Genomic DNA, 13,810 nt, shown 5'->3' on the forward strand with positions numbered 1-13,810 from the left:
GCTATCGATTCTGAAAAGAAAGCGTGACCTCAGGTTCTCTGAGGCATTTACGAGCCATTAATGACAGAGCTGGATTCTCGAAGGGAAGAATCAGATATGAGTGAACGCTTTACGAGTTTGTCTAAGGAAATGACATCTGTAAGTCAAAGCAGGTTTTAAGAGAAAGTTACCACTCGGTTGCTGCGCATAAAAGACAGCACGATTTAGATTCTGTAATCGTGATGCATTTTCTCCTGTATTCTTCTGAGCAAATGCGTTTCCTTTGTGCTGGAAATCTTTGCCGAAAAGAGAAAGCAATCAAAAGTTATATACTTCGTTTCCTTTGAAAAATTGACAAGAAAACAAGCAAGGCAATAATTGCCTCTACAGAATGACGTTTTTCTTCCCGACGTCTTTTCCTTTGAGACTCTGGCTCTAGACTAGGCATGAGAATGCGCTTTTACGCTTCTTTTCACACTCGTGTAAAAACGATACGGATTTGACAGACCCAGAAAATTCAAGAACTTTACCATTTTTAACTAAGTTCATTTTATCGACGAAGTAATTCCTGCTCAGAGCTTACAATTTTATGCGACTTGAAAGGTAAATAGGTTAAAATCTATAATAATAATAATAATAATAATAATAATAATAATAATAAATAAATAATAATAATAATATAATAATAATGGTGAAGGCACAACAAAAGTACTAAAGCAAAGACATGAAAACTACCAGAAAATTTTAACAATATAAACAGTGAAAGCAGACCGTGAAATGTCACTGGCTCTAACATAACAAAAACTTGGAATTTACGTTCAATGTTAAATTACGATCAAATTTGCGTATGTATCGTCCATTAAATGTTTTCTTTAATTTTATCGTTATTAATACCAAACCTTGTAAGTCCTTTTATACAGACACTTACTCTTCGTAAAGGCAAAGCCCTGATTTTCTCTTCTCAGAAAGTTCAAGTGTAAAATATAAGAATGAAGAAGTTTCCCCCGTCAACAAGAATATGTTCTGTATGTGACGACTTACACCTTCCCTGTAGCCTTTGACTTCAGCTGATATCAGCATCCGGACAGCCAGCTCTTGAAGTCCTAATGTCCTTCAGGGCTGGCTGCTGGGTGTCTCTACTCACTTGGCTAACGCAATGGAGATTAATACGATGTTTTATGTAAATTTTGAGTTCTATGTAAAATAAACGGAAATATTTGTTACAAGTCTCTTCTTCTTCCCCATCTGGTAATGCTACGAGCGAGTTCTTAGTTTTGTCAAACAGTAAGTTGTAAACAAAAAGTTATTCCTACCCTTTCAGCATCTTGTGATAACTTGCTTCTGACACGTCACCGTACGTAACCGTTTTGCCACATGTACCGGAAACTGACATTTATTTTTTTTTTTGGGTGCAGTCATTTGTGCATTTAGCCGAAAAATAATTTTATATAAACCACTTTCGAAATATGTTAATCAATCTGAACCTCTAGAGTGTTACTCCCGTAGAGGGGTAGTGCCGTCAGTGCATCTCATGTGGTGTACTGTAGGCATTACTTAAGGCTCTTTGCCGTGTGTTCTTCACTGGGTGAGCGAGCGGGTTCCGTTCTCAGCTACCACTCTGTTGGTCGCGAGTTCGAATCTCCGACCGGCCAGTGAAGAACAAGAGGAATTTGTTTCTGGTGATAGAAATTAATTTCTCGCTATAATGTGGTTCGGATTCCACAATAAGCTGTAGGTCCCGTTGCTAGGTAACCAATTGGTTCTTAGCCACGTAAAACAAGTCTAATCCTTCGGGCCAGCCCTAGGAGAGCTGTTAATCAGCTCAGTGGTCTGAATTAAACTAAGATACGCTTTATACTTTTTCTTTGCAGTGTGCCTTTGGCCCCTAGCTGCAACCCCTTTTGTTCCTTTTACTATACCTCCTTTCATATTATCTTTCTTCTATCTTACTTTCCAACCTCTCCTAACAATTGGTTCATAGTGCAACTACAAGGTTTTCCACCTGTTACACCTTTCAAACTATTCACTGTCAATTTCTGTTCCAGCACTGAATGACCTATCTCATAGGTCCCAGTGCTTGGCCTTTGGCCTAAATTCTATATTCAGTTCTCAAGTGTTATGTAATATAGGGAGCAGCAACAGTTCACCACGGCAACCCTATCTTCGGCCAGTTTTCTAGTCAGATCCTACCACTAGGTGGCAGCAAGCTCTGACAAGAAAATTGGCGGAGGGACACACAACAAAAATGGCAACAAGACGAAAACTAATATTTATCACAAAATTTTAGTGGTCATTTTTTGCACATTTCTGATTTTAGTTTCAGCGTGGTGGAACAGCGCTTCGTGCCTTATCTGCATTTTGAAAGATTCTTGGCAAGCATGTATGTTCTAGCAAGCGATAATTTTGCGCTGCATGTGCTTGCCACGGGTTACAGGTGACAAAATTTTACCCCTAACCCTCTAGTTATCGACAATTTACTATCCTAACCAAGAGAATCCTACTGTACCCCCCTTATATTATATATATAAAAACACACGTACCTTATTTGAAATCAGAAACAAATGCAATTCACTTTCATCGTCACATAATTTAACCAAATCAATAATAGTGACCGGATTTGCAGTGACAAATTGAACATGAGATGGATGGGAAGACTTCATATTAACAGTTTGAATTCTGTGCTGGAATGAATGCAGCCAGGTCACATGGGGTCAAGTGGTCGGGTCGAGGTCGAACTACTTGCCTATGCGGAGGGATCTAGTTGTATAGAGCGTATTTGTCATGCTGTCCAATGTACTGATATAACTTGCATTGTCATTGGTTGCAAAGTACTGGACGATTATTTCCCCCGTATCTTCCCTGCTAAATTGAAATGTCCGTCTTTTGGATACACGAGAACGAATAATCATGTCCCCATATTTATTGTTAATTCTTCTAGGAAGTATTCATGTGCTCGTTCCTGCATCTAAATATATATTTTCCTGTAAGAAATAACTGATATTAAGGAATCAAAGAAGAACCGATAAAATAAATTACAGCCACGGTAGGACAGAGAATTTATTTATTCTTGAAGTCATACTAATTGATTGAGTGCTCTTTGAACAAGTACTAAACAATTTTACACACACACACATTATATATATACTGTATATATATATATATATATATATATATATATATATATATATATATATATATATATATATATATATATATACAGTATATATGTATATATATATATATATATATATATATATATATATATATATATATATATATATATACTGTATATATAATTGCTAGAATTCCGTGGATTGCTAGAGCACGGTCCCTCTAAGTCACAGGCTTTGCTTATTTCTAAAACAGAAAATCTCTTAGGCCCGTTTAAGTTATTAAAGGAAATTTTCTCCCCAAAACTCTTAGTTAATATCACGTTTCAATGTACAGTCAATTCTTGGGCTGATTTTATTTACAGCACTATTACTCAGGGAAAGGTATTGGAAGCCTACCTCTTCATACGTCCTTCGTAAATCAAGATGCCATTTGGCTTCGAGCCTCGAATTATCAAACGCGAGATTTCAGTATTTCCTTTTTTATAGTATTCACCAAGATAAGTAATATCAAATAATAATTATTAATAGTATCCACCAAGATAAATAATACCAAATTTGATACACAAACCTACGAAATAAAAAAAAAACAAACTTGAACATATGATCCACTTTTGGAGAGGGCATCGTCTGCAAGTACCAACCAGTGATGCTGACAGTCATAGTGAATTCAATAACTGGGGAACAAGTACTGCTTCATCGTAACTTGATAAAATACAAGTTATTGTATAATTTTATAATTGTTTTAATTTTCCAGGAAAATAGAAGATAATATATGAGATGGGGAACTCTGGGGAATTTTTGCTTGGGGATTGAGGGGATGCTGGAGTACAATAGTTGGCATCACTGATTCAAACTCTACCATCTGACAGCAAAGAGAGAGAGTCGTTCTTTATAGTGTTGGTCGTTTGACGTTTGATATGAAGACTGCGTTTGGAAATCATTATCTCTACCGATAGGCCTTCCGTACCATTTCTAAATTATATATACAAGAAATGGATATAAACTTTAAGACGAAAACAGTGATTTGATTCGGAAGTTGATAAATGACAGCCCTGCAAGGTACAGCCGAGAAGTCGCCTTTCCAAGATGTACGTAAGTTCTTAAGACTTTACAAATGGTAATATTAGCAGGTACAGAACAAAGTTTCCTTTATGTCAGGTAAATTTCTACTGTGCCGCTTCCAGAGTATTGCAGTGTAGTAAGTTATGGCCACTGGCAGGTACTGTAGGTAAATGCAGGCTTAGCAAAGCATGGAGAGGGGTTGTAGGCTCCCATAACGATAACTACGTATTTACGTGTTTTCTGTCAACTACCTTTTTGAGGTAGAAGTTAATTTTAAACGAGTAATTGAATTCCTTTGTAGAATATAGCATTTCAGACATTTCCTCAGCCAATTTAATGAAATTACATTAATTTGCAGTGGGAATGGGCCTCTGGCCCAACCCATTACGACCACATGTAGTGATAGACGTAATGGGGAACTGCAGTGGGGAAACCAGGTATTGTTCTGGGTTACCAGATCCTATTGACCTGGGGGGGGGGTTGGTCAGGAGCTTTTCCCCCCCTTGGACAACGAGCTAACTACTGAAAGGCCTTGAATAAATCATTTAGGAAAGTATAGGTTTGCATTCCAACCTTACCATCTTTAACCTAACCTAACCTAAGGCGTTAACCTATGTCATACTTTACCTAAGGCGTTAGCCTATGTCATTCTTTACTAGAGTCAGGGTTGGGTCCCCCCCCCAAGCTGACTTGACCTAGTATACTAAGTTGATCATTAGACATAAGCAGTGTTTATTTGTATCCCTTTGTTCATTCCAAAACTCACCTTGACCTTGTGACTGTGGTTTCCCATTGTGGCATTCCAATATTGTTAGAATTAAGGGTGTGCATGCTTGTGTGTATGTGTGCGTGCATTGCATGCGTCTAATGCATTAACAACCCATGGCCGGTGGCCGTGAATACCAAATTCATCAAAATATAAAAAACTGTCAGAAAAAAAACTTTATTATTCTAAAATCACTTCTGAAATAAACAGCTCTCCTAGGCCTGGTCCGAACGATTAGATTTATTTTACGTGGCTAAGAACCAGTCGGTTACCTAGTAACGGGACCTACAGCTTATTGTGGAATCCAAACCACATTATAGCGAGAAATGAATTTGTCAAAATTCCTCTAATTCTTCATTGGCCGGTCGAAGAATCAAACGCGGGACCAGCAGAGTGCTAGCTGAGAACGATACCCACCCGGCCAATGAGGAACTACGCAGCTTTAGTAAATATCTTCTGAAGCAAAAAAAAAAAATATATATATATATATATATATATATATATAGTAAATATCTTCTAAAGCAAAAAAAAAATATATATATATATATTTTGTTGCTGAAGAATCTCTGAACCAACAATTTTGCACTCAGAGTGATAAGAAGGAATTCATTCTATTCTTCATGTAACCAGTAAAATACATACATTATTAAAAATTACGTATTGTATTCAAAACACAAGCACTTATGTCATCGTCAGCTTCTCTGAGCAAAAGTCCTTTCTGATTGTATGCCGTGACGGCGCTAAGTTTGACCGTTGCCATGATCGTGATTATTTGACTGCTGATGGCAAAAATTACTCAATAATTTACTTTATCTAATTATTTCGTAATGAAAACATGAATTCAACAATAAATTTAACTTTAATATAATATAATGATATGAAAAATCCCACAACAGTCTGTTGTGGTGAGGCGTTATCACTCGCAAATCTTATTCCTGGACCGTCCTCAGATTTACGACTGCACACTGATGACGACGTTAGTAATAATAAAAAACAACCCTCTCCAAGATCGATATGATGAAATGTATTTTATAGTCTTACTTATCGCTAAAATTCACAAGTTGAGTTACAATCATTTTGATCATGTATATTTTTGCGTTTTACGGAATGTTTTTGTTGAAAACAAAATGTGTTAGTGAATTTATGGTCTTTATTGTCCCATTATTTTATTACTGATGATCTTAATCGTCTCACATTTTTTTAACAATATACATGTATTAATATAGATAATAGTAAACTATAATGAATAAATAACTAAAATAAAAAAAAAGCATGAAAAAGGAAAAAACCTTACTCTTCATTTTGGAGACCACTCCATTTTACTTAATAATTATGCATTTATGTCTTGGCCTAGGCATCTGCACATGTGGCTGGATTCTATAATTTTTATCATGTTTTATTCTTCATTTTTCATCTTTTACCTTGAGCTTTAATTCAAACGTTTCTACATTGGCTTATTATCCATACTCTTTATAAAAATAATGAAATACAGTATATTTATAGGTATTTATAGGTGTATATGTATATATATCACCAGTTAAAACTGACTATCGGCTAAGACGGACACCCTGCCCCCCCCTATTAGTCCGTCTTAACGAGGGTCAACTGTATGCGAATTTGAGCTATTTGCGGGTGTTAGTGGTACGCATCCCCTGCAAATACTGGGGTCGACTGTATACTAATTTATTAATCAAAACTCTGGACATGTCATTAACAGTCGCAAGCGGAAAAGTAAGATTTAAACTGATAACAAGAAAGGCACACAACTGGGAGAAAGTGTGTTTTCTCACACATGAAAAAACTAACTATTTCCTCGTATGTGCCAGGGAAGACAATATGATAAATATGGCTTGAAAGCTGAAATGTTTTTACATTTGTGCACAGTTGCATTTTTATGCATAGGCGACTGTTTCTGACGAGAATACATAATAAACATTGTTTCTACAGCCTGTCCCTTGTCTGTGTTTATGGTGACCACGTGTCAAGAGGTCAGCCCTCATGATTGGTCTTTGTTTGACGTTTCTGGTGGCGTCTGCCTGGAGGGCCCCGGCGGGTGGGCCTACAGTACTCCCCCCCCCAAGAGGAGGCTCCGGTGAGAGTCCCAACTTCTGGCAGGTATGCTGGGCGAAGCAGGTCGTTCTTCCGTCCACTGACATTTGGTAGGCTGTGTCTCTTCGTTGCAAGATTTTGTTGGGGGGGCCCTGAGTGAGCAGGTGATAGGGTAGGCCAATGGGCATCTACTCTGATGAATGTGTTGCTCACCTGACCAAGTTCTTCTGGGTTGTATGCTTTTCTGGCTGTGTTGTATGTCGTTAATGCTCTATGGACATTGGAGGGGGTGGTTGTGTGGGCTCCGTTGACTTGTGGGCCAGGTGGACAGTGTCGACCATCTTCAGGAATTTGTCGAGGGGGCATGGTTGATGCTTTGGGGATGGCCGTGACTGTTTGGCGGGGTAATTTTGTGAGTAGGAACTCTCTCACAAGGTCCAGTGCAGCCTCTCAGCGGCCGTCAGTGGCGGCGATCTTCACCAGCCGCCGTAGCTGCTTGTAGACGTGCGACGGCTGCTGGACTCCTATTGCTGCCCCTATGTCATCCAGGAACTTCCTAGCTCTGAGGGTGGGCAGCATGCTGAAGGACGACCTAAGTTGGTCCTTCAGTGCTTCATAGGTGATGGTGGTCTGTTGGTTAGCGAGCCATTCTGCGATTTGCTTGTAGACTTCATCTGGTAGGAACTCGAGGATGGTGTTGGCTCTGCGGGATGAGGAGATCTTCTTAGAACTGACGATGGTCTCCGCTCTGAAGAACCAGGCCCCTGGGTCTTGTGTTGTGAAGGGCAGTAGGCGGATGCTTGCTGCTGCGGCATTGTCGCTGGATGGGCTGGTGTTGGCGGTGTTGGTCACCTTCGGGGTCACCAGTTTAAAGGCAGCGAGGCGAGTGATATACAGCAACTAGGTATTTACTAATTTATTAATCAAAACTCTGGACATGTCATTAACAGTCACAAGCAGAATAGTAAGATTTAAACTGAGAACAAGAAAGGCATACAACTGGGAGAAAGTGTGCTTTCTCACACATGAAAAAGACTAACTGTGTCCTTGTATGTGCCAGGGAAGACAATATGATACATATGGCTTGAAAGCTGAAATGTTTTTACATTTGTACACAGTTGCGTTTTTATGCATAGGTGACTGTTTCTGACGGGAATACATAATAAACGTTTTTCCTACGGCTTGTCCCTTTTCTGTGCTTCTGGTGACCATGTGTCAGAGGTCAGCCCTTGTGGTAGGTCTTCGTTTGACGTTTCTGGTGGCGTCTGCCTGGAGGGCCGCAGCGGGTGGGCGCTACAGGTATGTTACAGTATAAACAATTTTAAAAATTGTAACGCTGCTAATATGCATTTGCAATGATTTTGCCATAGGAATAAAAGCTGTTGCAACTGACAAGCTATAAAGGAAAAGAAAATGCAGACATTGTTTTCCGTCTTGATGTCATACTATAATATACCTGGCATTTAGGCAAGGAGGAAGGAGTTTTTATGGTTTTGATCCATAGATCCTTGGGGTAATGTTGCCCTTTTATTTCTTTCTATCTAGTAATTTCAAATAATTTTTCTTCTCTGATAAAATTGTGGAAAATTAAAAATAAACATTTTCTATACATTTGATAAATACCTTTAGAAAGTATTCTGTGAAGTACTGCATCATGATAGTGTAGTTGCCCATATGTAATTGCTTGCATACTTGAAAGGTGTTTTAGGGATGGAAGAGGAGAAAAGTGCCATGCTCAGTGAGAGTCCTCAGGTACTACCTACACCGAACTGAGAACATTAGAGGACAATTTTCTAATTTGTGGTGTTCAGTTAAAAATCCATCTAGACTCTTGTCGAAGAACGCCATTCCCTTCTTCTTGAGGGATCTCATTTTGAAATCACACTCCCAGGTAGCGGAGAATGACTTAAAAGTCATGAAAGTTAAGGCACACGATGTAGGGCATTCGCTGCATCAGTAGCTTTCAAGCACAACCTTTTCCTCTCATCCATTCTGCAGGCAAGATACTGGAAAAGCAAATAGGTGTTTGCAATGCATTACTTGTGGGACGTTGAAGCTATATATGAGAGCTGCAGTACCTTGGGACCTGTGTATGTAGCTGGCTTAGTGTTGGGTGAGGAAGTGTAGGAAGTATCCCTTCCTATTTTACTGTCTCTTTGCCTTGAACCTGGTGTTGAGTCCTGGGGAAGCCTGGAGGGTACAATATACTTGTAGTGCCCACCAGTTTTAGTGTTAGGTAGTGGTCATGTTTTTTAATTATATGGTGTAGTTGATATTGTTGTCTGGTCCTGGTTGTAGAGTGGTATTGTACCCTGGGCAGGGGCAGATGTCTGAGCTTTGGCCTTGGTAATGACCTGTTCCTTTGTCAGTCAGCCTTCGGAGTACTACTTCGCTGCAGAGTATCCCACTTCAGTAGAGGCGATCCTGGCTATACTGCCATATCACTACAGGTTGAGATGAGAGCCAACCAGAGGCAATATCTGCCTGCAGCAGCTCTCTCACTAGGTAAGGAAACAACAAGCATTGTGTCATTGCTATCCTATATTTTTCCCCCTCAAGTTCATTAACTTATCATGTGTTGGGGTTTTATGGTGTTGTCCATGATTCCCCACCACCTTTCAGTGTGGAATCAGCTAAGCAATTACTGGGTAAGTTACTTGTATAAAAATGACATTTTTATGATAAAGTTTTGTATATGCTGTACTTACCCATAATTACGGATGGAGCCCACCCTCCTCCCCTCCCATGGACATTTTAGCATAAACAAATAGAGCTGTTGGCTATGTTGTTCCTCTGTCTTACCCCAAAAGTGATTGGAGTCTTGTCACCTGCACAGACAAAAGAATCGCTACCGCAGAATTCAGAATTCAAGTTGCCATTCAAGGAGAAACCCTTAGCTAAGTAATTACAGGGTAAGTATATGTGAAACTTTATTTTATCATAAAAACGTCATGTTTGTTGGGGAAGAATACTTCTTGACACTGCAGAATCTTGTTAGCACTTTCATCTGGAATTACCCTGCAGTTTCCAGTGTCCCCTGCTCATATTCTTTAGGCTTTCCAGTTGGGGAATGGAGAAGTCTGGACATTTTAGGGGGTTTTTCTTTGACACAATTGGTGCAGGATGATGGGAACAAATTTAGAGATTACAGTACCAAACAAAACTCTGACTTTCCTTAACCTAATTTATTGCCTTAACCCATAGAACTGAAACTTAACCTAATTTATCAATCTTAATACTACAACGACTGTCAAAAAGAACCTTGACCTAATTCATCAATCCTAATCTACAATGACCACCAAAAAGAACCTTAACCTAATTCATCAACCTTGACCTACAATGACCACCAAAAAGAACTGTAACCCAATTCATCAGTCTTAATCTACAAAATTGGTGTTGGTTTTTAAGGAATTATTCAAAGCCTTGCTGTCAAATAAATCAGGAGAGCCAATGTTATATTTTTTACTTTTATAGTTTTCGCTGTCAGCATCAACTTCTTCAGTAACCTTTTCCCTTCCTTGATTCACCTCAAACTTCTCAGTCTTACTCTTTTCAGTCTTCCTCTTCGAGGTGATTTCTCCTTTTAACGCACAACACTATAGGCTTCTTCATTCTTTGGAATAGTTTTCTGTTTCTTCTGTCTAAGCATTGCACTTCCTTGCAGAAACTGTATCCGAGTAGAAAAGCTGAATGAAATCACAGATGAACCTTCAGAAAATTTTCTCAGTATCCTTCCACTAGCGTCATATTACAACTATTTGTATCTTATCTGCTTATTATCTCTTGTCCTCTTACTCCACCAGTGCTTTCTGATTACAGTGGCAAGTAAAAAAAGAAAAAACAAAGATGAAACTTGAACCTCTTAAGCGTTTACAAACAGGAACATACATACATAAGAATTGGAAAAAAATGCAAATTTCATCATACACACCCACTTTCCAAACTCCACCACACTCCCCCTTACAGAAATAAAGGAAATCTTACTTCCTTTTTTTTTTTTTCAAAACCTCTTTCTCACCACCCATTCACACTCCAGAACTGGACCTTTACTTCGGGTCAAGGACCTCACATTCACCACCTCTTCTTCACTCATTTCTACTTCAGATGCACTAGACTCACCCAGCCTTGGTTCCAAACCATTCACACCAACCCCATTCAAACTCTGGAGACTTATACTGGCTCCAAGCTCACTGACACCTGACATGGCTTCCATCAACTCTTCTACACTCTCACTTAATTCTGCTAGGCTCCGACTGAAGTTATTCAAAACTCCCCCACTCATACTCCCTAGTACTGCTAACTCTTTCTCATTCACACTTGCTCCCACACTTACTCTCTCAACACTTTCACTTAAAAGGAAAATCACACACACTGTACATACCGTTTTTCTCACGACTCGGCGTTGTTTCCAGTCCACCCAAATCTTGTGTATCCTTGTCCACATTCCTTGTACTCTCGAAGTTCACTCCTTCCCCTCAAATCCCTCAAAATCAAACCATCATCACACCTACTCTCCAGACAGCCTATTAAACATACCCTTACTCTTGCTAGTTCTTCTCCCTTTAGACCTCTTTCATTCCACCAACACTAGCTGTTTATCCCCCAATTTACTGTATATCTTCTTCTATTTCTTCATCCTCCTTTTCCTTTTCCTCCCTCAACAACTTCCTAATGGGATGCTCCATTATGTATTTCGGTGGATTTCTCCATCTTCTCTACACACCCCACTCTTCTTCTTTCAAATTCAGCCTTGCTTTCACATACCTCTCATAATTCATCACATATTCACCTGTAGGCATACCAGTACTTTTATGTACTGACCCATTATACATCGCTACCATTCTTCCTTACAACAAATCCTTCAACCTCACTTCCTCCCATCCAGCCGATCATCCTACTATACTTCTTATTGACATTCACCACTCTCCTTTTAACGCTCCAATTCACTCTCAGCCTCCCTAATCACGCGCTTTCATCAATGATATTTGCGCTTTCGTGCCAACCAAACCACAGTACTGTTCTCCACTGATATCTACACCCACAGTCATTGTATTCCCCCTCTTGTGTACACACTGACACCTGTCTCATCCACCAACCAAACATCCTTCACTTACCTCCTTACCATCATCTTCTGCTTCCAACAACAACGCTGTTCTCTCTTCAAGGTTTTCGTCCTTCTCACACTTCCTTTCATAGCTCTTTTTCTCTACAACCCAGTTATAGTGTACCCCACTCAAACATTGCAGATGCAGCTCATGCTCACTCTCTTTCACTCCCTCTTGCTGATACACTATATGTCTCTCACCCCCATCATGCACGGACACAATCACCTTATATTTCTTATTCACCGCCACCAAAACCTCCTGAATTGGGGCTACTCCAGGACACATCATAGCTCTCAGACTCTTCCGATACCGCTCTACATTTGACACTCCCAAACATCCAGGCCTCTTGCAAACTTCCTCAGTCACCTCCACCCTCAGTTCATTCACACTTTCAGGCACCCGCACCTTCAACCCTTCACTTACCACCACTGTGGTGATCAGCTATCTGTTGAACATATGCTGGTGCACAGTCCTAGATTCAGTCGGCTTAGGGCAAAGTACTTATTAGCGGGGAAGACTGTTTTAGAAATTTTAAATGATGATGTTGAAGTAGATAACCTTATGGTTTCTCTGAGAGAATCTGATCTTTTTAATGAGACATAATTTAGTATGTTTATTAAAGATTTGTCATAAATTTGTCATAAATAATCCTGATGGGTTCCAGCGCTTGGTCTTCAAGACCTAAATTTCATGGTCAATCATATCACACTTTCAAACATCGAGTCATCACCCCCCTTACTCTCATGTTCTACTACCAATCCTTTCAGCATATACTGTACTCAGGTCTTATGTCTTTTATTTTCTCTTCTTTCACTTCCCCAGGTAGTCTAGACATGTCCTCAATCACATTCCTTTTACCTGGGACATATTCTGCCACAAAATCAAAGTCACTCAAATCCTCTACTGTTCGCGCAATTAGCATCCACTCCCTTCATTTTCTGCAGATACACTAAAGATTGATGGTCCATATGTACCACAAACCTCATTCCATACAAAGAAGTTCGTAACACTTTCGCACAAAATTGCAGCGCAGCCAGTTCTCTCTCAATAGTAGAATATTTTTGTTCTAACGAACTAAACGCCTTACTGACATATACTATCACTCTATTTCTTTCAGTTCCATTCACTACTTGCTTCTGCATCAAACATCCACCCATCAACACTCCATTCTCATCCGTATACACTTCTAACTTACTGGCATCCACACTATAGTCATGGTAAGCCAACTCCACATCCTTCATCATTTCCTGTTTCAGTTTCTCGAATGCTTTCACCATCCTCTCACCACACCTCACAACTGTACTCTTCTTACAGCCTGTCCATTCTGACAACAGCTTTGCAATCCCTGAACAGTCTTCCACTTTCTTCCAAACTCGATCAATCCCAGAAATCCACACAACTCTCACCCGGTCCTGGGTCGAGGGAAATTACTCACTTTCTCCCCAAACTTTTTTGCCTTTTGTACCCCAGACTCACTCACCTTATGGCCCAAAACTCCACCTCTTACATGAGCCACTCACACACTCACTTTGACTTTCACCCCCACTGCCACTAACGTCTTCAACACCGCTCACACGAATCTCTTGTGCTCTTCTACAGTCTTACTCATCACCAAAATGTCGTCAAGAAACACCAACATATTTTCACTGGGAAAACCACTCAGTATCACATTCATCGCTTTCTGAAATGCAGCTGGGGCATTAGCCAACCCAAAACTGAGATTGCAGAACTGATAC

General features: G+C 39.7%; 1 protein-coding gene across 1 annotated transcript in view; it reads left to right on the forward strand.

The window, feature by feature from the left end:
- The first annotated feature begins 4,109 nt into the window (after positions 1 to 4,109).
- Positions 4,110 to 13,810, forward strand: part of LOC136829425 (uncharacterized) — a 268,725-nt gene continuing 259,024 nt past the window's right edge. The window contains exon 1 of the mRNA XM_067088025.1: positions 4,110 to 4,184. The gene's annotated coding sequence lies outside the window, so the exon portion shown is untranslated. The remainder of the gene's footprint in view (positions 4,185 to 13,810) is intronic.

The sequence above is a fragment of the Macrobrachium rosenbergii genome, chromosome 4 (genome assembly GCF_040412425.1).
Source record: "Macrobrachium rosenbergii isolate ZJJX-2024 chromosome 4, ASM4041242v1, whole genome shotgun sequence".
NCBI classification, from domain to species: domain Eukaryota; kingdom Metazoa; phylum Arthropoda; class Malacostraca; order Decapoda; family Palaemonidae; genus Macrobrachium; species Macrobrachium rosenbergii.